At 42.1% G+C, this 26,725-nt stretch overlaps 1 long non-coding RNA gene across 1 annotated transcript; it reads left to right on the top strand.

Annotated features, from left to right (window-relative positions):
* The first annotated feature begins 9 nt into the window (after window positions 1–9).
* Window positions 10–9,899, top strand: LOC133250761 (uncharacterized). The gene is made up of 2 exons (XR_009737418.1): window positions 10–318; window positions 9,173–9,899. It is a non-coding gene; the product is annotated as an uncharacterized LOC133250761 (long non-coding RNA).
* The last annotated feature ends 16,826 nt before the right edge of the window (window positions 9,900–26,725 follow it).

Genomic DNA, 26,725 nt, shown 5'->3' with positions numbered 1-26,725 from the left:
GCCTCTTCCCCCGACGGCCTAGTCTATGAAGTCTCGCGAGAAGGAGCAGTTCGCGCCGCCAGAACTGAATTGACGATTCTCGATCTGGTCGATCGATGGGGCGGCTCGGTCGGGCTGGGCCTTCTGTCTTCCGGCCGACGCACGTGTAGGCTGCCTGGCGGATGTGGCTCGCTGCCGGAGGTTTGTTCCCTTCGCTTAGACTCACAGGCTCTGTGCTGGGGACTTTTGAGTTTTGTCAGTTTTGTCCTTGAGTTTTGCCACTCCTTCCAAGAGTAGCTTCCGTGTAAATCTTCCAGAGCTTCCCACGATATCAGCCAGGTGGGCACCCCTTTTTTTCCGAGGCCGAGCACCTGCCTTCATCCTCCAAATCTGTGGTTGAACTTGCGCTCAGACTTGGGCCCTGTAGCAGCTCTGGGGACTTGAAGGTGATAAATGAAAATCTGAAAGGAAAACTACGTACTGAGTGCTCATATGTGCCAGGCCCCGTTATTTCCTTTATGTTTGGTATCTTAGCTAGTGGTCAATCTTTTATTAAGTACTTCCTTTTGCAATTTACAAAAGGTAGTTTGTACAAGATCACAGCGCTAGTAGTGTTAAAACTAGGATTTCTACCCAGATTAGATTGCAAAATGCACTTTGTTAGACAACTGTATTCCTCTTTCCTCCTTTTTTTTTCTTCTGTTTTTTGGCCGCCCCACAGGCATGTGAGATCTTGGTTCCCCTAACAGGAGTGGAACCCCGCCCCGCCTGCAGTGGAAGCATGATGTCTTAACCACTGGAACACCAGGAAAATCCCTTTCCTGCTTTTTCTTGGAACTATAAACCCCTTTTACTTTCCCACAGTCCTTTAAAACCTGACCTCAGTGTCATCCCACATCAGCACATGACTGATTTCAAAAGACCGAATGAAGACAGAATACTTTAAAGAATAATTTCACACAGTGAAAGTAATCCACTCTCCTAGTAGAAAATATAGACAACTGAGTAGAACGTTTGGCTTGTCTTTTGTTCCTTGGTCAGACACTTGCAAATGATTTATTTTCCTTAAATCGGGACAGATTTAGTGTGTCTTAAGGAATAATCAAATGTGTTACATGTACTATAACTTTTTCTAATTAGCACTTAAATGCGTAATTATTAAAAAATATTTTTGCCAGCCATCTCAAACAAACTGTATGTGAACCACCTTTTGGGAAACATTCAGCGATCCTCAAAGGGTGGTCCAAGGACAATGGGAGATTTCCTTACGGTTTAGACAATAAATAAATGAAAACTAATTCATCTCACTCAAAAAGACCATTGCTTATAAACATAACCAGCAACAACAACAAAACTGAAAGAGATTAAAGATGACAATAAAATTTTAATAATAATTAAGGTATCAAGTCTTGGTAGAGACCATGGTAGATAATTCGAGGATAAAACTATTGATGAATCAAATTTCCACGGTAAGTTTTAATAAAACATTGATCTGGGGACTTCCCTGTCAGTCCAGTGATTAAGACTCCACTTTGACTGCAGGGGGCGTGGGTTTGATTCCTGTTAGGGAACTAAGAACCTGCATTCCTTAGCAACACTGCCAAAAATAATAATAAAAATAACAATAACAAAGTTTGAAAATTGATATTAATTTTAGTAAATTAAAAAGGAAATGGGAAGGATTAAATCAGTTAAAATCTTCTGTATGGTGATTGATCAAGAATTAAATTGATTTAATTGCTAAGAAGAATGCTTTTTAGATAAAAATTCATTTTGTGTTACTTGGAGTAGATGGTGTATTCATAATTGTGAAATTAAAAGCTCAAGGGCAAAATTTCCACTGGATCCAAATAATTAGCCAAATATTCCTCGCCCAGACTAAAAAGTAAACACACTCAGTATGGCTCGGGGGCTGGGTCCTGGTCCCTGCTTATGGCACCTGTATCTTTGCCCTGTTGGCCTTCCTCTCTGTCTTCTGGCCACAGAAGCCTGAATAGTTCATCCTGTCTGCTTTACCTCCTCTGCTTCAAGGTCTCAGGCTCTGCTCTGCTCTACCTAGAATGCTCACCTGCTCCCTTTTGGCTGAGTTAGTTCTACTTCAGTAAACAAACGCTTATGTTAGAAAGCCTTTGATGACTCCCAAGACATTCTCTGTGAGTCATTCTCACAGCTTCCGTGCTTCTTCATAGCACTTATCCTGGTTATGACAAAATTTGTTGCAGTCTTTCCCAACTGGTAGGTAGGCACTGTATTGCCAGCGTATATCACTGAACATTGCATGAAGCAGAGACTTATCGGATGGCTAAATCGGTGTCTGCGTGTTACTGAAAGGTGTGGGGTCTGGCTGCTCACTGCTCAAAAGCCAATAAACAGGCCAGGTTGGTGGAAAGGAAAGTTTGCTTTATTTCAGATGCTGACAGCTGGGCAGGAGGGTGGACCTCTATCCCAAGGCCGACTCACCTCGCTGGCAGCCGGTGGGGCAAGAGCTTTTATAGACAGAAGAAGAGGGCTATGTGCAGAAACATCACAGTCAGCTCTGACAGTCATCTTCAAGTTGGTCAGCAGTGGTCTGACTAGTGTCATCTTGGTGGTTTTAGGTACAATTAATATTCAGTTCTAGGGCGGGTTGGTTTCCACTGTGTTGAGGCCAATTCTCGGAATTGTGGCAGCCCATGTCATGGCTACAGTCTGGTCATCAGGTAATTAACTTCTCCACCTGGTAGGGGTTTCAGAATCTATAAGACAGTTCACAAGATATGGCTCAGAATTTTCTCTACAGTGTTAGAGAAAGAACTAAAGGTCCTTGACTATGCTTAATGAGTATATTATTATTATTTGTTCTCCTTTGACTGTTTCCCTGTTTCCACATGTTCTCATTTCTCTGATTAAACGTATGCTTTGACTAAAGTTTTCCACAAACAAAAGTCAGGCTGAGGACACGGGGTGGGGTGGGGAAGGCCCATCACATCCTGCTCCTTTTTATGAAGAGAAGACCAAAGAATTGGGAGATGAGGTTTCTAGTCATCTCTACATGCTGTGAAACCAGAAAACAACACAAAGCAATCAAGAGGGTTTGCTCAGGAGCTTGCAAAGGCCAGGGAGACACACTTCGGTCCCTAGCATTCTCTGTGCTTATAGGAACATTTTTGTCCTGATTACTTTAGCTGGCAAATCAGATGAGGTTTGCGTTGATGAACGTATTGTCCTTATCAGATCACCACCTATCAGCTTAGGTGTTGGACCACCTTTCTGTCATTTGAGGAATTTATTCTGTGGATCCCATAGTAGGAAGAACTGTTCAAACATCTGGTCTGTTAAAGAACAAATGAAGACATTCCTTAAGCCTCAAGTCACCAGGAGCCACTTTTATGGGGTCATGCTGAATGGTAAATTTGTCACCAACTTGATTTGCATTTAGAAGCTGCTTTTTCACATGGGGTAAACCTGGAGAGGTGACTTCCCTCTATTCTGAGAGTACTGGTCTATGAGTTAGGCTCTCTGAGGTTGCAAGGAAACAAAATGCTGAGATCACTTGGGGTGGTTATTAAGAATCACAAAAAAGTAAGAAATTGCACAAATATCTAAGAGCCAGATGACTTTTCATGTATACAGATAGGGTATCTCTGAGTTACCAATCTCATATCTTGGTTTATCGCTGTTTCTATGCATTCCACCAAGCTGGCATTTGATTCTCTTTATCTCTTTCAGCTGATTTTTCTTCTTTCTACATCTTAGCTTTGGCTGGCATCCTTTTCTCTATGTCTTTTAGTTTTCCCACCCCCTTCAGAATGAGTCTCTGTGTGTTTCATTCTTAAACATCCCCAAAAAAGGGTCTGGTTCATTCAATATATTGCTATCTAACAACTCTCCCCCCACCCCAGGTTTGACTGAATTCTCATCAAGGATACTACAAGCTTCTGTGGCTGCCTAGGCTGAAACAAGACTTCCTGGTGCACTTAATGGTGACCAGTGGACTAGGATCATCTGTGACTTTAGTATAAAGAAAGCTTTGCAGCTGTTTTGTGTGAAAATGAGCTCTGCATGTGCCTGACATTCAGAGTTTCATCACTAGTCCAGTCAATTTGTCCAAGGCTAGGCTGTAGTTAGCGTCTCCCTTAAAGCCTTTCTGGATCCACGCAAAGTAAAAAGAAATGTATATTTAATTGTAGGCTTCCCAGGTGGCGCTAGTGGTAAAGAATCCACCTGCCAATCCAGAAGAGTCAAGAGACAAGGGTTCAATCCCTAGTTTGGGAAGATCCCCTGGAGGAGAAAATGGCAACCCACTGCAGTATTCTTGCCTGAAAAATTCCATGGATAGAGGAACCTGGCGGGTTATAGTCCATGGGATCGCAAAGAGCTGGACACACAGCACACGCAGCACAACACACAGTTAATCACTTCTTGGTTATTACCATTCTGAGAATGGAGGTTGTGGACTGGATGAAAGTGATCGTTTCCCCCTCACTGTAAATGTTGGCTTAGTTGTCCCATGACTATTTATAATTGAACTGGTTCAGTTACAGGGATGAGAAAGGTGAAATGGAGTGAAACAATGTATTTAAATTCTATTCTGAGGCCTTAGATCTCTAGAGATTGATGAAATCTCTTAGATGACTTGGGAGAGAAGTTCCCCTTCAGCTGTTACGAATGGATTGTTGATAAACTAAAACTATGTTTATCAGTCCCTCTCTTAGTAAAATTAGAAGTTACTGCCTTAGTTCTGCTAGATTGGCACGCTGGTGTGGTTCTCAGACCAGAGAGCTGAAACTGTATGTCCAGGTTTCCTTGCAGTTATATACGGATGTGAGAGTTGGACCATAAAGAAGGCTGAGCACTGAAGAATTGATGCTTTTGAACTGTGGTGCTGGAGAAGACTCTTGAGAGTTTCTTGGACTGTGAGGAGATCCAACCAGTCCATCCTAAAGGAAATCAATCCTTAATATTCATTGGAAGGACTGATGCTGAAGCTGAAACTCCACTTTGGCCACCTGATGGGAAGAGCTGACTCACTGGAAAAGACCCTGATGCTGGGAAAGATTGAGGGCAGGTGGAGAAGGGGGCACCAGAGGATGAGATGGTTGGATGGCATCACCAACTCAAAGACCATGAGTTGGAGCAAACTCTGGGAGATAGTGAAGGACAGGGAAGCCTGAGTGATTGAACAACAGCAACTTGCAGTTATGATTCAGGACATAAATAAGTCTCCACCAGTCAGAGACCTTATGTGAGGGTTGCAAGGTGGTGGGGAGACAGAGTCTGTTTTCATGCTGCTTTGCTCTTCCAGCAAGCAGAGTCATGAGCCGATGCCGTTTTGGCATTACTGGTCCACTAGTTACTCTGCGTGCAGGGGCAGCTGTGGTGATGGCGAAGGCTTCTTATCCTGGCTTCCTGCTCTTTGCATCACAGCTGCAGTGGTGTGTTCTTGATCTCAGGCTGTCCAGTGGTGAGTCCTGATTCCAACCTTTCTGATCATACAGGAAATACAAGCTCCCAAGGTGGGTCAGTTCTGAGACATCTAGGATTTATTCCTGGAGGCCCACCTGAGAACTTGCTTCTCCATTCGTCCATGGTGGACTTCTGAAGCATCTGATTCCTTGTATGAAACCTTTTCTGTTTCTGATACCTAGAGTGGTTTCTGTTTCCTACATGGAATGCAGATGGAAGCAATTGCTGTGTTTGTGATAGTGGGTGGGCTGAGGGCTGATAGGTTAGGAGTCCTCAACTGAGACAATTATTATTCTCCAAGAGGCTACCTGGATTCGTATTCTTGGAAATGAGAGTTCCAAGAAAGCAAGCAGAAATGGGCAAGGGCCTTGTCAAATCTGCTGCTATCACACTGGCCAAAGTAGGTCCACGCCCAGGGTCAGTATAGGAGGGCAGCCTCAAAGGGTGTAGACAGAAGGAAGCATGAAAATTGAGGACAAGCGTGCAGTCAGTGTACCAAAGGAACCAATTTACTGTGTAGGATTCACTGGAAAGCAGCATTGCTTAAATTAAAATTTTCTTTTAGTGCACAACTGATATTTTTTGTTTCCTTGAGCTGCAGTGAATGGCTGCTAACATCTATATTGAAAAGATTCAGGCTGAAAATTAGCATGGTAGTTCTTTGCACTGTAGAACTTTGGTGTCTTAGTTCAGTTTAGATCAGTCGCTCAGTTCTGTCCGACTCTTTGCGACCCCATGAATCATAGCATGCCAGGCCTCCCTGTCCACCACCAACTCCCAGAGTTCACCCAAACTCATGTCCATCAAGTCGATGATGCCATCCAGCCATCTCATCCTCTGTCGTCCCCTTCTCCTCCTGCTTCCAAATCCCTCGCAGCATCAGAGTCTTTTCCAGTGAGTCAACTCTTCCCATGAGGTGGCCAAAGTACTGGAGTTTCAGCCTTAACATCATTCCTTCCAAAGAACACCCAGGACTAATCTCTTAGAATGGACTGGTTAGATCTCCTTGCAGTCCAAGGGACTCTCAAGAGTCTTCTCCAACACCACAGTTCAAAAGCATCAATTCTTCGGTGCTCAGCTTTCTTCACAGTCCAACTCTCACATCCATACATGACTGCTGGAAAAACCATAGCCTTGACTAAACGGACCTTTGTTGGCAAAGTAATGTCTCTGCTTTTGAATATGCTATCCAGGTTGGTCAAAACTTTCCTTCCAAGGAGTAAGCCTCTTTTAATTTCATGGCTGCAATCACCATCTGCAGTGATTTTGGAGCCCCCAAAATAAAGTCTGACACTATTTCCACTGTTTCCCCATCTATTTCCCATGAAGTGATGGGACCGGATGCCATGATCTTTGTTTTCTGAATGTTGAGCTTTAAGCCAACTTTTTCACTCCCTCTTTCACTTTCATCAAGAGGCTTTTGAGTTCCTCTTCACTTTCTGCCATAAGGATGGTGTCATCTGCATATCTGAGGTTATTGATATTTCTCCCGGCAATCTTGATTCCAGCTTGTGATTCTTCTAGCCCAGTGTTTCTCATGATGTACTCTGCATATAAGTTAAATAAGCAGGGTGATAATATACAGCCTTGACGAACTCCTTTTCCTATTTGGAACCAGTCTGTTGTTCCATGTCCAGTTCTAACTGTTGCTTCCTCACTTGTATATAGGTTTCTCAAGAGGCAGGTCAGGTGGTCTGGTATTCCCACCTCTTTCAGAATTTTCCACAGTTTATTGTGATCTACACAGTCAAAGGCTTTGGCATAGTCAATAAAGCAGAAATAGATGTTTTTCCAGAACTCTCTTGCTTTTTCGATGATCCAGCAGATGTTGGCAATTTGATCTCTGGTTCCTCTGCCTTTTCTAAAACCAGCTTGAACATCTGGAAGTTCACAGTTCACATATTGCTGAAGCCTGGCTTAGAGAATTTTGAGCGTTACTTTACTAGCGTGTGAGATGAGTGCAATTGTGCAGTAGTTTGAGTCTTACTTTTCCCTTTATTTATATTTTGAAGAGATGCAGAACTTTTAAGGAGGCACAATATTGGTGCTTCCTGAAGATATTGAGATGTTTGCCTTGGTTAGTTCCTCAACTTTTTCAGCTTTTACTTTACTACACAGACTATCTTCACCCTGGATTCTTGTTTGAGAATATAACTTTTAACCATCTTTTATCAAGTTCTTATCAAAAGCTCAGTTGCAAAAATTAACATTTGAGGGAAATTCCATTTAGGTAATAAGTTTTGCCCTGGGATCAAGCCAGAGAATCAACATTCTAGTTCTTTGGAGGACTGAGTCTGACAAAATGCATTTTTGGTATCATACCATTATCTTATATGGGTTGGCCAAAAAGTTCGTTAGGTTTTTTCCCATAATGTTATCATGGAGTAGCAAAGGAATAAAGAATAGTAAAGGAACGGCCAGTTGTAACAGCCTCTTAACTTTATTCTGGGCCTGTTTTTGTGGATGTCAAGCATTTCGTTACACAATATCCTTTTTATATGCATGTGTGTTTAGTCGTGCCTGACTTTTTTTGGCCGTATGGACTGTAGCCCACCAGGCTTCTCTGTCCTTGGGATTTTCCAGGCAAGAATACTAGAGTGGATTGCCATTTCCTCCTCCAGGGGATTTTTCCAATCCGGGGATTGAACCTGTGGCTCCTGCAGTTCCTGCATTGGCAGGTGGATTCTCTACCACTGAGTCACCTGGGAAGCCCTTTTCATATGTCCTGTGGGGAAAATTAATCATTCAACCATTGTTTTTATCTTATGATCCCAATGAGTCCTACAACTTCTTCATTTCTCTGTTAAATTACTAGAAACTTTGAGCCAGTGTGTAGCACAGCTCTACCAACTATATGGTGTGACGTTTCTGTAGACTACTCACTAGTTGGTTTTATTGTTTTCTTCTTTCTTATTTTGCCCAGACCATCTCAACTTAAAAAAAAATCTTTATCAATGTTATTTATTTTTATAAGTCACATCAAATCCTTTATGGTATAAGCTGAGTATTTTTTAAAGTGCTAGTTTATGGGTTTACAGATACGTTAGGGATGATTAAAGGAGTTAGAGGCTTTATTGCAGAATGACCTTTTCCCTTTCTTTCTTCCTTCGTTTCTTTTCTTACTAATTTAAATAGAGAAATTGACAGTTTTGCTAGAAACACTACCACACTATAAGTAACACAAAACCAAAGTGTAAAACAAGCTTGAGACCTTCTTACATAACCATACATTAATTCCATTGAAAACAATGAAGGGCTGGGACTTCCTTGGCGGTCCAGTGGTTAAGACTTCGTGCTTCCATTTAGGAAGGTGCAGGTTCCATCCTTGTTCAGAGAATTAAGGTCCCACATGTTCAGAGAATTAAGGTCCCACATGACATGGGGGGAATCAAGGATGATTGTAGAATTATTTTCTTAAGACACACACATTCATTAATTCATGTAAAACAGGGCCCGATTTTGTCTAGTTATTTAGCACATGAGCTAGTACTTATTTCTGTGGCTGGATTAGCAAGGTTGCTTGATATTTCAAATGCTTATTGGCCATCATCATTCTCACTGGTCCTATTCTTAATGTTTTGGCTATTTTTGTTACAATGATTTCTACTGGGATTTTCATTAGGATCAGTCATTAGTCTCAAGGGAATAAAATTAAGAAGGATCTATGTGTCTATTTATGAAATGGTTGGGTAGAGCAACTACATTTTCTCATTGCTATCTGACGGGGCTGTTTTCTCTTCCTTAACAGACATTCAGTCTTCTGAATCTATTCCAAGCTGCACTGCTGAGATGAAAGTCAAATTGCTTCCAGAATCTTGATGAAGAAGAAGGAGACAGGCTACCAAAAGTCCCTTCCAATATATATACATATATATTTTTTTGTTTTGGTCCCCCTACGACATCATCCAGGGATCTTTGACAACTTAAGAAAACAGTTTAACAACAGTTAGAAATTAACTTCCTGAGATGAATAAGGAAATGTACTTAGAAAGGCTAGAAAGCAATACGTGTCAGAACATGCAAGGCAAGGTTTGAAGCATGTAAAAACACACAGTCACTCAAGATGATTCTCATACTTTGCAAAAATTACAAAGGAAAAAGGAAAAAAAAACAGTAGCAAGGAAAATACGTGTCTCTAAGCCTATGCACTTTCTCCTTACTTGAAATCTGGAATGACTCTTAGGCCTTTGCTTGGGGCCTTTGGACTGAGAATTGTGAAATAATGCAGCTCATTCCTAGAAGCTTTATCTTGTGGTTTCTCAGACAGATCAAATGCCAACAGGTGTGGGCAAACGCAAGCCAAGAATAATCAGACCAAGTGACAGATAACAGCCAGACAGACAAGGACACGACATACTTAAAGGAAATTTGAAAAACTAGAGAAACATAATTGGGGCTATTTAGTGAAGCCATTGCATATATCAGTGTTTTAAAGTGATCATTGGCTATAAATAAAGAAAATAACAATTCTTGCATTTCTTTAAGTGGTCACTGAGTATATGAAATACATTTAAGTTCTGTCAAAAACAATGGCAAATTTTGGAACATCTTCTGATTTTGGTTCCTGATGGAGCTTCACTTGTCTGGAAAATTCGTTTGTAAAAACAACCTCATTCCTCTCATATTATATATGACTGAAAGGCCATTGTATTTAACATTGTGTGTGTGTGTGTGTGTGTGTGTGTGTGCATGCTCAGTAGCTAGTCATGCCTAACCCTTTGTGGACCCCCTGGACTGTAGCCCACCAGGCTCCTCCATCCATTAATTACATGCTAATGACATGGTCAGGCTTCCCTCGTGGCTCAGGGGTGAAGAATTTGCCTGCCAATGAAGGAGACGCAGGAGACACCGGTTAGATCCCTGGGTTGGGAAGATTCCCTGGAGGAGGAAATGGCAACCCACTCCGGTATTCTTGCCTGGGAAATGTCATGGACAGAGGAGCATGGCAGGCTACAGTTCATGGGGTTGCAAAGAGTTGGACACAACTCACCATACCGAATAACAACAACAACAAATGACGTGGTTAGTGTGTTGTTTGAAGCAACGTGACAACTGTGATGCAGGATCATAACTCTTTATCACTCTATGTGAAAGACAACTATGGTAGTTAAATTCTTTCAATGCAAGGCAACTAGACAGTGCAGATAACTGAACCGTCAGTAGTCACATGGGATGTGGTGGCAGATATTACACTGTGCCCTCCTCCAACCTCTTCCCATAAGACCCACAACTGTGGTCCTGTATTTCATCAAAAATAGGGTAGGGAAAATGTAGAAGAGCAGCAGAGAGAAATGAACCTTGGAAATCTCTGCACCAGTTACTGCCACTGGCAACCTCCGAGCACTTCGGGGCAGGTCAGTCGCCTATTTGCCGAGGTGCTGATTGAAACTCTGGGACACTGGTTCTTTCCCTTAATACAAAGCCAATTTTGAGCCAAGCCATTTAAGACCTTTTGAAAATGGACTCGAAAATAGCATGTGATATCCAGAGGAAAAAATAAACCATGATTTAGTAAATGAAATGATCCTCGGAGTAAGGATTGCTTTATACGGCATTCTCCCAGAAACGAAGCGCACAGATGATCAAGTGTGGCCAGGAAAAAAAAAAAAATCCTTGATGCACCCGTGTGAGTTCCAGCCTAAATGCATTTCTCAATGTTTCCACCTCAGTGTTTGCTGCTCACCTGCTTTGGGAAGTAGGTGGAGGGAGTCTCAGCAGGTGTGGGAAATAGGAAATCCACTTACCCAAAGATGCGCCAGGAGAAAGTAAGAAATGTTTTTGTCATTTGTGATCATGGTGCTTGGGATTGCCCTTTCAAATTCACTTTGCCATAGGCAGATGGCAAAAATCAAGAATGGTGGACAGGGCTGGCCTACGATTTGATTTTGGTTTAGTTGATAATGATGATAAGGAAGATATCACAGTAAAACATGCCCCACGGTGATGAGAATTTGGCTTTATGGTGATTGACAATTGAGCCCTGTCCCCTGGTTGGGCCTCGTTCTTTCTACAATAATCTTGACCCTGAATTTTATAAGAAGGAACATTTTGGACCTCCCAATATTAAACACCTGGGTTTAAGGGTGATGTTGTCACCTCTTACTGAGTGTTTACTCTGGGCCACGTCTTCCTGGTACTGAGCCCTTCACATTTAATCATCATAGCCAGCCTAATGGAAAGCCTCTAATGCCTTCACATTGGACTTAAAAACGAAGCTCTATTACGGGGCCTCGAAGGCTCAGCATGATCTAGTCCCTATCTACTGCTTGTCCTGCTCTGCTTTTTGAATGTATCATTTATTTATTCATTCATTCAAATTTTTGGCCTCCCTTGCAGCGTGGGGGATCCTAGTTCCCTGACCAGGGATCAAACACACACCCCCTACTTTGACAGCACAGAGTCTTAACCACTGGACCACCAGGGAAGTCCCTGTCCTGCTTCCTTTTCACTCCCTCTGCCACAGTCACACAGGGCTCTGTTTTGTTCTTGGAACATGCAAGCTCATTCTCACCTTTCCACCAGCTGTTCCCTCTGCCTGGACGGCTCTTCTAGACCTCAGCATGGATGGCTCCTCTTGTCATTCATTCCCAGATTAAATCTCACCTCCCAGAAAAGGTTTCTTTGACAACTCCATCTGAAGCATCTACTTAATACCTCTTTCACATCACACTGTTTTATCATGACATCCAATATGCCCTGAAAATGTTTGTGTTAATTAATTAAAACTGTCTCCAGCAATGTAATATGAAAATTGTTGCTGTTCAGTCACTCAGTTGTGTCCGACTCTTTGCAACCCCATGGAATGCAGCACGCCAGGCCTCCCTGTCCATCACCAACTCCTGGAACTTGCTCAAACTCATGTCCATTGAGTTGGTGATGCCATCCAACCATCTCATCCTCTGTCATCCCCTTCTCCTCCTGCCCTCAATCTTTCCCAGCATCAGGGTCTTTTCCAACGAGTCAGCTCTTCCCATCAGGTGGCCAAAGTACTGGAGCTTCAGTTTCAGCATCATGTAATGTAATCTTCCTGAGGATTTGGACCAAACATGTTCTTTATTATTATATTTCCAGGTCTTAGAACAGTGTTTAGCACACGGTAGGGATTCAATCAATGAATGAACTCCAAATTTTGGATCAGGAAGCTGAAGCACAAAGAGGTTAAGTTATCTGTTTTATGCCACACAGCTTCTAAAGTCTTGTGCAGTATCTATTCAGGCTTAATTCCAAAGCCAATTTTTAAAAACCACCCCGCTTTAAGACACTGATTAAGAGATCTCTTTACAGAAAACCTGGACTCATGTAGGGGTAAGAGGTGAAGACTAAACTGAGATGCCCAGGAGAGGGATTCCGGTTGTGTTTAATCTGCTAACTAAGTTAATTTGTTAACTTATTGAACCACTCTATTGAACCACTTTATTGAACCACTATGCATTAAATACTGCTCATATTTCTCAAAAAGTGCTGAATTTCAAGATTATGCACTCAGGAGAGAGCAAAGTGGGAAAAATATTTCAATTTTGTTCTAATAGTTTTGATCAAGATAGATGCTTTTATTTTTTCCAGCAGTTTAACTATGAAAAGTGAAGTTTAAATAGACAAACAACTCAGGCTGTTCTAAATATGCTTGATTAAGAAAGTTAAGCATAAGCATAAATATCAAATAAATACTATCACTTTTTATTATGCTCTCCTGCAAGTGTTTATTTTAAAATATGTAATCCATTTTTCACAAAAAGCACACGTTTGCAGACTTGCATTATATTTTTCATCATGTTTTGAATTATGTGTGAGGGATAAATATAATTTCTAGGTTCTTGTAAGCTCTTCTCATAAGCTCTCCTTAAGTTATTTCACATCCTGCAAAGTTTAATTTAAGCACGTTAGTTTTATTTGATAGTCTAAAAGGAATGAAATTGGTTTTAAGATAAATTATGCTGCAAATAATAAAAATGCTAATAGGAAATGTATTCCATAACACTAATGCTATATTTCTTGAGGCTACTGAAGCCCAGTTACTACTATCATTACAGACAATCTTAGGTTACAGTTGATCAATTTAGGAAAGGAGTTTTGGTGACCCCAGGGAAAGTGCCTGTGTGTGTGTGTGTTGAAGAAGGCAGGGCCAGTCCATCTTTTGTGATCCTGCTTTCTCTGATCTCATTACGACGTGAACTTTCCTTCGTTTCCTTTTTCTTTAGTTTGGAATCTTGGGATGTGACTGACTGTACCAGTGAGTCAGTTACCTTTTTCTTTTTTTGCAACAGAGAGAACTAACAAGATACTGGTGCTGGGAATACTGGGCCTGGGTATCCCAGAGGAACCTCTTCTCCCTAAATGAAGAAGTTGAGGAAGGCTGCTTATTCTCGTTGGGGAAAATGAGGTGGGCTCCTGAGATTCCAAGTTGGAAGTATTATGGGCCTTTTCCTATAAAAATACTGTTACATATTATTTTGATAGAGTAGAAATAATTGTATTGTTAATAGTCTGTCGCAGATCCATTTTAGGTTAATGCATATTTGTATAGTTGCAAGCTGGTCCAGGAACAAATGAGAAAAGATGTCTAATTCTAAACAACCAACATATCAACTGCCTCTGGGAAGTTAACCCATTCCTAAGTCGACAGCTGCTTATCGTTCTGAACTTGACACCATTAAGTTTCTAGCTGATGAACATTTGTAGTCTTAAAAGTTCTTGACCTCATCTGCTAGGTTGGTCTTAGACACACGAACGAAGTGTTAACCTCATAAAGAAATCATACTGAAACAAACAGCATAGATCTCTAAGTTGAATCTCACCTTGTGCTGTCTTCACATAGGATTTATAAAAAGGGTGTTTCTGAGCTATTCAAAGGGTGAAAGAAAAAAAGATGGAAGAATGGAAGGAAGGAAGGAAGGAAGAAAAAGCCAGAGGGAAGAAAAGAAAGAATTGACATGACCTAAAAATAGCTTTCACATTATTAAACCTGTTCCCTTGCCCTAATTTCCATCCTCACTGAATCCACGGTGAAAGTTGTAAGTGCAATAATGTGAAATGTAACTCATTCATTCATTGTTATTTTTAGACTCCTCTGTGCCTATTTTTCTTAAAACGTTACTAAGTAGCCAGCAGAGGGTGCTCTTTCCCTAATTTAAGTCTTTCCCACAAGGACGAAACCGAAAAGCGAGGCATTGCTTTATAAGACCAAAAACTGTCCTTCAGGGAAAAGAGGTGAAGGACCTACAACCTCTCTTTTCTTTCCTCTTCCCAGTGTTACAAGATGGAATATATAAAAACGCATAGGAAGTGCAGTCTCTCTCAGCTTTTTTGCTAATTGAAAAATCTAATCTTGATGGTTTCTGTTCTTCAGTGGAGCTAGGATTATCAAGCCTGTTCCTCTCTCGTAAACGGATGATTTTTCAGTTTGCTGCATCCCGGGAGCTTCCTGTTTCCTCAACCTGTGTGTGTGTATTCTTCCCTTCTTCCTATACCATTACTGTCCAAAAGAGATATAATACAATCTGCATGCATAATTTAAAAAGTTTTCCATAGTCACATTAGAAAAGTAAAAAGAAACAGGTGAAATTAATTTTAAAATATATTTTATTTATTCCAATGTATCGAGTTTTAGGGCTTCCCTAGTGGCTTAAAGGTAAAGAATCTGCCTGCCAATGCAAGAGATGGGTTCAATCCCTGGATTGATCCCCTGGAGAAGGAAATGGCAAACTATTCCAGTGTTCTTGCCTGGGAAATCCCATGGACAGAACGAGCTTTATGACCATGGGGTCACAAAAGACTCAAACATGACTGAGCAACTAGACAACAACAAAAATCCAGTTTTTATCATTTTAATGTGTAGCTATTATAAAAATGGGGCTTCCCTTGTAGTTCAGTCAGTAAAGAATCCTCCTGCAATGCAGGAATCCACCTCGAATGCAGAAGACCCAGGTTTGGTTCATGGGTTGGGAAGATCCCCTGGAGAAGGAAATGGCAACCCACTCCAGTAATCTTGCCTGGAAAATCCCATGGTTGGAGGAGCCTGGTAGGCTACAGTCCATGGGGTCGCAAGAGTCGGACATGACTTAGCGACTAAACCACAGTATGAAAATATTAACAAGACATTTTTTTATTATTTTTTGGTACTGAGTCTTTTAAACCCAGTGTGTATTTTACACTTATGGCACAATTCAACTTGACCTATCACTTTCAACTGCTCAATAGTCACATGTGATCAATGGTTACAGTATTGGACAGTCCAACTCTATACCTTTCCAGTTTCTTTCATCATTTCCCCATCCCAGACAAAACTGGTAGGAAACAGTATATTATAAAATGATGCTATGTCTGCTGGGACTCTTTATGTCTAATCATCTACGAAGGAAACATGACAAATGACTTGCATTGCTTTGAGTTATGGTCATTTACGCATTCTGAGATCTTTAAATAGAAAGTAAATAATATTTCCTAGACTGTCATTTTTTAAGTGGCTCCAATAGGAGGTGTAGATTTGACTCAAAACCTTCAGTTTTATTTTTCTGAGTGTCTGTTTTCAAATACGTAACTACCATCTATTGTATATTACCTATAAACCAGGGTGTGCGTGCTCAGTCACTCAGTTGTGTCCGACTCTTTGTGACCTGATGGACTGTAGCCCACCAGGCTCTTCTGTCCATGGGATTTTCCAGGCAAGAATACTGGAGTGAGTTGCCATTTTCTACTCCCGGGGATCTTCCTGACTCAGGGGTTGAACTCACCTCTCCTGCATTGGATTCCTTACCACTGAGTCACCCGAGAGGCCCTCATATACCAAGGACTTGGTGCAAATTATTTATCTGGATGATTCATTTAATTGTCACAATAGCCCTTTGGGTTAGTTACTATTATTAATATTATTACTTCTATTTTAAAGATGAGGAGACTAAGGACAGGAAGGGTTAGGGAGTCATCCCAAGTGACCAGCCAGGACATGGCAGAGAAGGGATTTCACGCTGGGTCTGCAGGACTTCAGCTCCCAGCTTCTTTAACTCTGTGCTTGGTATTTCCCAAGTTGTGAGTATATTAACTGCAAGTTTAGGTTGTAGGTAGGGCTTCCCATGTGGCTCAGATGGTAAAGAATCTGCCTGGAGTGTGGGAGACCTGGGTTCAATCCCTGGGTCGGGAAGATCCCCTGGAGAAAGGAATAACTACCTGCTCCAGTGTTCTTGCCTGGAGAATTCCATGGACAGAGGAGCCTGGTGGGCTATAGTCCATGGGGTTGCAAAGAGCCAGACTTGACCGAGTGACTAACACGTTAGGATGCTGGTAAAGAGTAGAATTCTACAGATGGAAGTAATCCTAGAGTTCCTATAATCAGTTTTCTGTTTCATAGGAAACAAACACATACACATACTCAAGAACCCAAACCTGAGGCTGAGGGAGACTGAGTCATTTCTCCTTTGACTATTCAGGTCTGGAACCCAGGCTTTCTGACTCCAAGCCCAGTGCTCTTTCCTCGGATTAAAATATCTCCAGAGTTAGACCCCAGTCTATCCATCCTCTCTCAAAAGGAGGCAAGAGGTTTCAAATTCTTGTCAGGATGAAACAGAACTGACATCAGAAGGTTTGTTTGAGGTCATTTTTCTCATGGTGACTTTCATTTGGCCTTGGTCTTTATTTAGCACTTCAGTTTTATGCTCTGTGACAAGTTTGGCCATGTCAGAGGACCGTCCAAAGGTCAGCAAGCTGGCTGCTGGCGATGGGATGCTCCCTCAGAAGCCAAAGTCTATTACTGTGCCGTGGAAATCCCCAGCTCACCTCTGCAGGACGATTGCGTCTTCTCTCTGGAAGTTGTGGGCGTTGCAGGCTTTCTGCACCCTGCCCCCTGGAAGCCTGATGCCAGCCATTCAGCACTTCATACTGTGGGGACCTGGGTCACGGCAGGTCGAAAGCTCTCTGGTGCTCTGAGCATCCTCTGATTTGCTTTCGTTTTCCTGTCGGGGGGTTGTGGTCTAGAGGACAAAGACTGTTCTTGAATTGGTCAATCGTGCTATTTTTTCCTTCTCTGATTTGAGTACAAATCTCCCCGACATCTTGCCTAAGGCTCATGATAATGCCCAGATAGCTTTTATTTCCAAGTAATAGCTCATGCCAACATCTGTAAATAGGCTTCTTCTAATCTTAGAGTATGACACATTTTTCATATTAAACAGAATGTTGAAGTATTCCTACCATGATAACTTTTCAGCTAATCTTGAATTTGTTCCAAGAACAATGATACTGTTCAAGGCTAGACACATCCCTTCCATCACCTGCTTAAAAAGATAATTTTCTTTATCTATAAAAAGGGAGGATATGGGTTTAAGTTTCAGCTGTGCCACTTAGCAGCAGTGACCTTGAGCACACTGAGTGACCTCTGTGAATTTCATTTCCCTTACCGGGTATACCAGGTATATGAGAATGACGATAGTTACCTTCCTCATAGGATTAAGGTGAAGAGCAAATGACACATATGAATGTGCTTTGTAAAGCATAAACTATTCAAATCTTCAGCTCAATTCAGTTGCTCAGTCATGTCTAACTCTTTGTGACCCCATGGACTGCAGCACGCCAGGCTTCCCTGTCCATCACCGACGCCCGGAGCTTACTCAAACTCACGTCCATTGAGTCGGTGATGCCATCCATCCATCTCGTCCTCTGTTGTCCCCTTCTCCTCCCGCCTTCAATCTTTCCCAGCATCGTGGTCTTTTCCAGTGAGTCAGTTCTTCGCTTCAGGTGGCCAAAGTACTGGAGCTTCAGCTTCAGTGTCAGTCCTTCCAATGAATATTCAGGACTGATCTCCTTTAGAATATACTGGTTGGATCTCCTTGCAGTCCAAGGAACTCTCAAGAGTCTTCTCCAACACTATAGTTCAAAACCATCAATTCTTCAGCACTCAGCTTTCTTTATAGTCCAACTCTCACATCCATACATGACTACTGGAAAACCCATAGCTTTGACTAGATGGACCTTTGTTGGCAAAGTAATGTCTCTGCTTTTTAATATGCTGACCAGGTTGGTCAAAGCTTTTCTTCCAAGGAGCAAGGGTTTTTTAATTTCATGGCTGCAGTCACCATCTGCAGTGATTTTGGAGCCCCCCAAAAATAAAGTCTGTCGCTGTTTCCATTGTTTCCCCATCTATTTGCCATGAAGTGATGGGACTGGATACCATGATCTTAGTTTTCTGAATGTTGAGCTTTAAGCCAACTTTTTCACTCTCCTCTTTCACTTTCATTCAAACCTTAGTTTATGACATATTATCACTTATCTGTGAACAGATGAATGCATATATAGTTATAGATGTGATTGTTTCTATGCCATGATATAGACTTGGATCAGTCTCAGTCATAGTTATCACTCTAGAGCACTGGTTCTCAACTGAGGGCAAGTTTGTATCTCAGGATGTCTAGCAATGTCTGAAAGTGAAAGTGAATTTGCACAGTTGTGTCTGACTCTTTGCGACCCATGGACATGGGGTCTATAGTCTGCCAGGCTCCTCCATCCATGGAATTCTCCAGGCAAGAATACTGGAATGGGTTGCCATTTCCTTCCCCAGGGGATCTTCCCAACCCAGGGATTGAACCGGGGTCTTCTGCATTTTAGGCAGACTCTTTACCCTCTGAGCCACAAAAGAAGCTGTGCAATGTCTAGAGCTCTTTTATTTTATTAAAAAATCATTCATCTATATATATGTCTGTATTGAGTCTTAGTTGTGGCAGGAGGGCTCTTTAGTTGCGGCATGTGAACTCTTAGTTGCAGCACATGGAATCTAGTTCCCTGATCAGGAATTGAATCCTGGCCCTCTGCACGGGGAGCTTGGAGTCTTAGCCACTGGACCACCAGGGAAGTCCATGGAGATGTCTTAGAGTGTCACATGAGGGAGATGGTGTGGAAATGTAGGCAGAGGCCTGAGACTCATCCAAACATCCTACCATGCACAGGGTAACTCCCATCCAAGACTTTTCTGTCTGAGAAAACTTCCTTTAGGGCATTACTTCTCAGACTTTAGCATCCATCAGTATCACCAGGGAAGCTTGTTAAAACACAATTGCTCTGGTGTTTTAACTCCATCCCTACATTTTCTGATTGAGAAGGTCCAGGGTGGGGCCCAAGAATTTGCATTTCTAAGATGGTCCCAGGTGATGACGATGCTGCTGGTCCAGGAACCACACTCTGAGAACCACTGCCGGAGACAATTCTATCCATCTGCATCGGTTGATTTCAGAGCCTGCTTTGCTTAGCCTACTGAGCAAGCTAGTATTTTTACTTGTTAAATGTAATTGTTAGGTGTTAAATGGCACCTAACTGGGACTTCCCTGGTGGTTAAGAATCTGCCTTGCAATCCTAGGGGCACAGGTTCGATCCCTGGTCAGGGAATTAAGATCCCACATGCGGTGGGGCAACCAAGCCCACATGCCCCAATACTGGGTCCTTGGGCCACAACTGGGGCGTCCATGTGTTGCCATGAAAGATCCTGCATGACCCAACAAAGATCCCACACAGTACAACTAAGACCCGATACAGCCAAATAAATATATAAATATTTTTTAAAAAACATGGTACAAAATTTGTACCAGCTAGTGGAGGAGTCCGGCTCCAGGTCCAAATCCCTCATGTGATCTGTCTTTATGTGACTGGAAGCGATGACAAAGCTTTGCCTGGTGGGCCTCGTGGAGGGAAGCAGCCCTGTGCACTCCAGACTTGGTACATTGCGGTTTTTCGGAGGGAGTGGCCTGTAAGGACTCAGGTGTCCCCACCCCTGCCTGATCATAGACTTAGCTCCTTCCAAGCTGTGTCTTGCTCCTTGGTTGCTTCCAAGCTGATGCCTCTTTCCTGAGAGCCTTGGCTGAGATGCTTCTCCCCCTGACTCATGTCTCCATTTCTAACCCTCTCCCTTCCCTGTTTGCCCAGCCTATGGGGTCCATAAAGGGGGGAGGAGCCTTTGGTTTACAGCTCCATTTGCTTGTGGATTGGTTTCTCTGACTGACCTGTGCTGCTTTTTAAAAAATTTTTTTTATTTTATATTGGAGTATAGCCAATTCAGGCTTCCCTGGTGGCTCAGTGGTAAAGAATCTGCCTGTCAATACAGGAGACACAGTTTTGATCCCTGGATCGGGGAGAGCCCCTTCCCTTGGAGAAGGAAATGGCTACCCACTCCAGTATTCTTGCCTGGGAAATCCCATGGACAGAGGAGCCTGGCGGGCTACAGTCCATGGGGTGGCAAGAGTCAGACGTGACTTAGTGACTAAACAACAATAACAGCTGATTCACAACCTTGTGACAGCCTCAGGTGCACAGCAGGTGACTCAGCCATATGTATACATGTACCCATTTTCCCCTAAACTCCCCTCCCACCCAGGCTGCCACATAACATAGAGCAGAGTCCCTCTGCTACACCGTAGGGCCTTGTTGGCTATCCATTTTAAATACAGCAGCATGTACATGTTGATCAAAACTTCCTAACCGTTCCTACCCCCTTACCCCACCCACTGCTCGCCCCGATACTTGACCCTCTGGCAACCATAAGTTCGTTCTCTAAGTCTGCTCACGAGTGCTCACGTGTGCTCTTTTGTGAGGGAAAACGGAACGAGCGGGAACTGGAGCCTTTCTTTTTTGCCTCTTCCTTGCACTATTGTACGGGCTTCCCAGGTGGCTCAGTGGTAAAGAACCCTCCCACAAAGGCAGGAAACACAGGAGTCGCCAGTTCGATTCCTGGGTCGGGAAGATGCCCCGCAGAAGGGAATGACGACCCACTCCAGTATTCTTGCCTGGATAATTCCAGGGACAGAGGATAGAGTCCATAGGGCTGCAAAGAGGCAGACACGACTGAGCACACACACACATACACTATTGTGTAAGTGAATAAAGCCTTGATTATCACTCTCAGTTTGATGCATTGTCCTCATTGACCTCCTTGAGACCTGATTGTTTGACAGTAAGTATTGAGTAGTAGTAAGAATTTTCCTATACCTGTAATCGCCCCTCAACCTATGTGCTGTCAATACAAATGTGATGGTGAAAAATATCAGGTGTCAGTGATTACTCCAGAGCAGTGATTCTCAACCTTGGCTGTATGTTGGCTTTGCCCTACCCAGGGATCTTATTAAAATGCAGTTTCTAATTCATTAGATCTGAGGTGGAGCTGGAGATTCTTCATTTCTTCAAAACTCTGAGATGATGTCAACTCTGCTGGTCCAGGGATCACATTTTAAGTAGCAAGACTAATGTTTCAAGGAACTAACAATTCATTAAGAGAATTAGAATAAATACACAGAGACCCACAAAGCAGTTAAAGTGATACCACTCTGGTGTCAGCTGTTTCTAAGATGGAAAAAATGAGATGAATTATAAGACACAGTGGTGCTCAACCCAGGGTGCCTCTGAGGAGTTTATAACTTTTAGTAAAGAAACGTTGTTGGAAGCAGTTGTTTAGGGTGAGATGTAAACTGAATCAGGAGTTGAAATCTCATAGTTCCAGATTAGTAATTGCCATTCTGAACTGCGGGTTCTTAGAGAAGCTCACATCTACCAGCTTGATTCTGTGGGTTAAGAGGTGGGGATGAAAACACCCACCACACTCCGCCCAGTTAAAATGTACATAGCCCATCACAGGCAAAAATCACAGGCCTGGGCTTCTCAGAGAAGGATGCAGATTCTGAAGAAGGAGGATCTCTAGACAGGGGGCATTTTTACAAAGAAATGATGGAGCAGTCAAAAGGTACAAACCTTCAGTTCTAAGAGAATCAGTTCTTGGGAGGTAACATAGCGAATGATGAATATAGTTAATGACACTATTATATATTTGAATGTCTCTAAGAGAATAGATCTTAAAAATTTTTAATGTATTGATACAGCCATATGGAGAGCAGTATGGATATTCTTTAAAAAACTAGGACTAAAACCACCATATGACCCAGCAATCCCACTACTGGGCATATATCCCAAGGAACTCATAATTAAAAAAGACACATGGACCCCAATATTCATTGCAGCAGTATGTATAATGACTAGGACATGGAAGAAACCTAGATGTCCATCTACAGATGAATGGATAAAGAAGTTGTGGTACATATACACAAGGGAATATTACTCAGCCATAAAAAAGAATGCATTTGAGTCCATTCTAATGAGGTAGATGAAACTGGAGCCTATTACACAGAGAGAAGAAAGTCAGAAAGAGAAAAACAAATACTGTATATTAATGCATTTACGGAATATAGAAAGATAGTACTGATGAACCTCCGTACAGGGCAGCAGTGGAAACGCAGACATGGTGAAGGGACTTGTGGAGACAGTGGCAGAAGGAGAGGGTAGGGTGAATTGGGAGAGTAGCATTGAAACATGGACATTACCGTGTGTAAAATAGACAGCCAGTGGGAATTTGCGGTGTGATGCAGGGAGCTCAAACCCAGTGCTCTGTGACAACCTAGAGGGGTGGGACGGGGTGGGAAGGAGGTTCAAGAAGGAGGGGACACATGCATACCTATGAGTGATTCATGTTGCTGCATGGCAGAAACCAACACAATATTGTCAAACAATTATCTTCCAATTAAAAATAAGTAATTTTTTAAAAAAGTATCTTAAAAAATTCTTAAAGTAAGAAAACAAATTTGTAACCATGTGAGGTGATAGATGTTTAAACTAACTGTGGTGAGCATTTCACATACATACATCAAATCATCATGTTGTATACTTTAATACAACGTTGCATGTCAATTGTATTTCAATAAAACTAGGCAAACAAAGAAATGGTGAATCTAATATATATATACAATACATATGGAGAAGGCAATGGCACCCCACTCCAGTACTCTTGCCTGGAAAATCCCATGAATGGAGGAGCCTGGTGGGCTGCAGTCCACGGGGTCACTAAAGAGTCAGACACGACTAAGCAACTTCAACCTTCACTTTGACTTTTCACTTTCATGCATTGGAGAAGGAAATGGCAACCGACTCCAGTGTTCTTACCTGGAGAATCCCAGGGACGGGGGAGCCTGGTGGGCTGCCATCTATGGGGTCGCACAGAGTCGGACACGACTGAAGCGACTTAGCAGCAGCAGCAGCATATATACTATGGTTTGACAACACTTAAAGATTTGTCGTTGATTTCAAATGAGAAACTATGAGAGAAAACACCATTCACTTATTTGTTCATACCAACTATGCATTAGATGCCTACTCTCGGTTCCAAATTATGCTAGGTTCTGGGGAATACATCAGTGAAAAAAGGGTATAGTCCTTGACCTCATAGAGCTTGGAGTCCAGTGGTGAAAACAAACATCAGAGAGGAAATAATAGTAAAGTTGGGTGAGTGTTATGACAGAGGAAGCACAAATTACTGGTGGAGCTCATAGCAGGTGAATCCCCTTCATCTGAAAGTCAGGGAGGACCTCCGTGAGAATGTAATATTCAAGGTGAGATTTGAAGGCCAGGGCTCCAGGCAGAAGGAAAAGTCCAAAGGCCCAGCAGTGAAAGAGAATTGTAACCAGAAAGAACGTTTGAGTGTGACTGGAGCATGGAGAGAGAAGGAGAGTGTGGCTCCTTGTGAGGTTGGATAGGTGCTATATTTAGGACACATTTGGTTACAGGGGGTAGAAGCCCACCTTTCAGTAAAAGTGAAAGTCACTCAGTTATGTCCGACTCTGCAGCCCCATGGACTGCAGCTGGACAGATTCCTCTATCCATGGAATTCTCCAGGCAAGAATGCTAGAGTGGGTGGCCATTCCCTTCTCCAGGGGATCTTCCCAACCCAGGGACTGAACCCACATATCCTGCATTGCAGGCAGATTCTTTATCATCTGAGCCACCAGGGAAGCTTCCACCTCGTAGAGCTGAAGTATACGAGGGAAATTGTTGGCTGGCTGAAGTCCGTGAGTGGAGCTGGTCTCAAAGCGAGTGAAATTAGATCATTAGGTCTGCTTCTGGAATGGGTTGCTGGGCCCTCTTCCAGGGGATCTTCCCCACCCAGGGATCAAACCTCATCTCCTTCTTCTCAGGTGGATTCTTTACCACTGAGTGACCTGGGAAGCCCTGTGTTCTGGTCTCACTCTCCTCCATTTCAGAGGCACATCCTTCACATGGATGGGAAATGGAAGGGCATGATTAGAGATAGCTCAGGATGTACAGATCCCAGTGCAGCTACTACAAAGGAAATGAGGTCTCCTTTCTTCTAGAATATGTATAAAATCTCAGATGAGAATGCTGATTGCATCATGTATTAATGCCATTCTAGCCTATGATTGTAGCTGAGGGATCAGAGAGTTACGGTGATTGGCTGTCCCACCAAACTCACAGGTAGGGGAAGGGATATTACCTAAATGAGAAAAGAGTTGGTCTTATCAGAAAAAAAGGGGGCACAGGGAGGTTGAACAGACAGAACCAAAAGATATTTATTTCAAGTAACTGGTCGGAATATGGAGGGAGTATGCATGCCACAATAAGACCTTGATCTTTTCCCTAAAGACAGCTTAGATGAAAGGTTTAGTTTTGAATACATTGTTGAGATGTATGTATGTGGTAACCAGCTGTTATTTGGAGCTCATGTAAGGATAATGAGAAAAGAAAAGATAGGAAGAAAAGAAAATATAAAGATTTCCAAATAAATTGAAAATATTACAATCACACACAACATAGGAGATAGAACAAAATTAAAGTGTATTTTAATATCACCTCTGCAATTCCCCTTATGTTGACCTTGAGATGTCTGCTAAATACCTGTGGTTTGATGACACCTCCAGTTCTTAGGTTGGAAGAAAGTCAGATTTATTACCAGTGTTTAGGTCATAGTCTTTTTTTCTAAGTCCTTCTGAAATTTATCATTTCTCTTATAGACATTATGGTCAAGCATATGCTATATAAGTTACCACAGCAATTGATTTCACATGAATTAGGCAGAACAGCAATATTCCAACTTAATTAAAACATGCAAGGATATAATTTATATGATGTTTACAATTGGTCAAAACAGGTTACCCATTAATGCCATAACATTGGGATTAATAGAAGCAGAAGAGTCTTTATCATTTTTTTTTTTCTTCAGGCTTTTAGCTCAGTCATCAGAAACTAGGCAAGCAGTTAAGATTAGATAAAGTCATAAAAACGTATGTGAAAGCTAATTGTAGTTTCTTCAAATTATGTCTGTGTAACTAAGGAAATCAACCCTGAATTTTCATTGTAAGGACTGGTGCTGAAGCCGAAGCTCCAGTTCTTTGGCTACCTTATGCAAAGAGCCAACTTTACAGCCAAAAGACCCTGACTCTGGGAAAGATTGAGGGCAGGAGGAGAAGGGGACAACAGAGGATGAAATGATTGAATGGCATCACCGACTCAATGGACATGAGTTTGAGCAAACTCTGGGAGCTGGTGATGGACAGGGAAGCCTGGCATACTGCAGTCTGTGAAGTCGCAGAGTCACACAAAACTTATCAATTGAACAACAATTTGAAAGGATTATGGAGGAAAAACATCTAGGTGAGTCTGTTATCTAGATTTGTACTATCTAATATGGTAACTATTAATACACAAATTTAAATTGTTATATTAAATAAAATTAAAAATTCAGTTCCTAGTCACTCTGCTCACACTTCATGTGCTTAATAGGCACATGTGGCTACTATCTAATACATTGGACAACGTCTATACAGAACACTCCCATTATCGCTGAAAGTTATACTGGACAAAGCTAATCGAGACACCATCGAAGGGTCAGGTTCCCTTTCTTCAGGACGAAATAAACTAAATACACATTTTTAAAAGGGATTTTTCTCTCTTCTCATGCCCCAGAGTAAATTCTGTCAACTGTACCTTGAAAACACACTCCCAGATCTACCCTCTTCATTCCTTTTCTGCTAAGTCCACGTCATTATTATCTCTCATTTGTACAGTTGCAGTAGCCTCCTGAACTCACCTCGTTTCCATTCATTCCATTTATATATGGTCTCCATGGGGCAGCTGGGGTGATTTTTTAAAAAACAGATCAAATTTAAATTTCTTTAAAAAAAAGAATGAAAAAGAAGAAAATCAAACATGTATTGAATTCCTACTATTTGCACCACTCTGTGCTGTTAAGTGAACTATTTTCTTTAATCTTCATAATAATACATGAGGGAGGAACTCCCCTGGTGGTCCAGTGGTTAACAATCCACCTTGCAATGCAGGGAATGCAGGTTCAATCCCAGGCGAGGGAACTAGGATCCCATAAGCTTTGGAGTAACTAAGCCCCAGCACCGCAACTACTGTGTTTACCTAGCAAGTGGCAAAGCTGTCGAAGAAATGAGTGAATGATCAGACAGCAAAGTCCACACGCTTCCAA

This window comes from Bos javanicus, chromosome 1, assembly GCF_032452875.1.
Source record: "Bos javanicus breed banteng chromosome 1, ARS-OSU_banteng_1.0, whole genome shotgun sequence".
Classification (NCBI taxonomy): Eukaryota; Metazoa; Chordata; class Mammalia; order Artiodactyla; family Bovidae; genus Bos; species Bos javanicus.
This window is presented reverse-complemented; position numbering and strand designations above follow the sequence as displayed.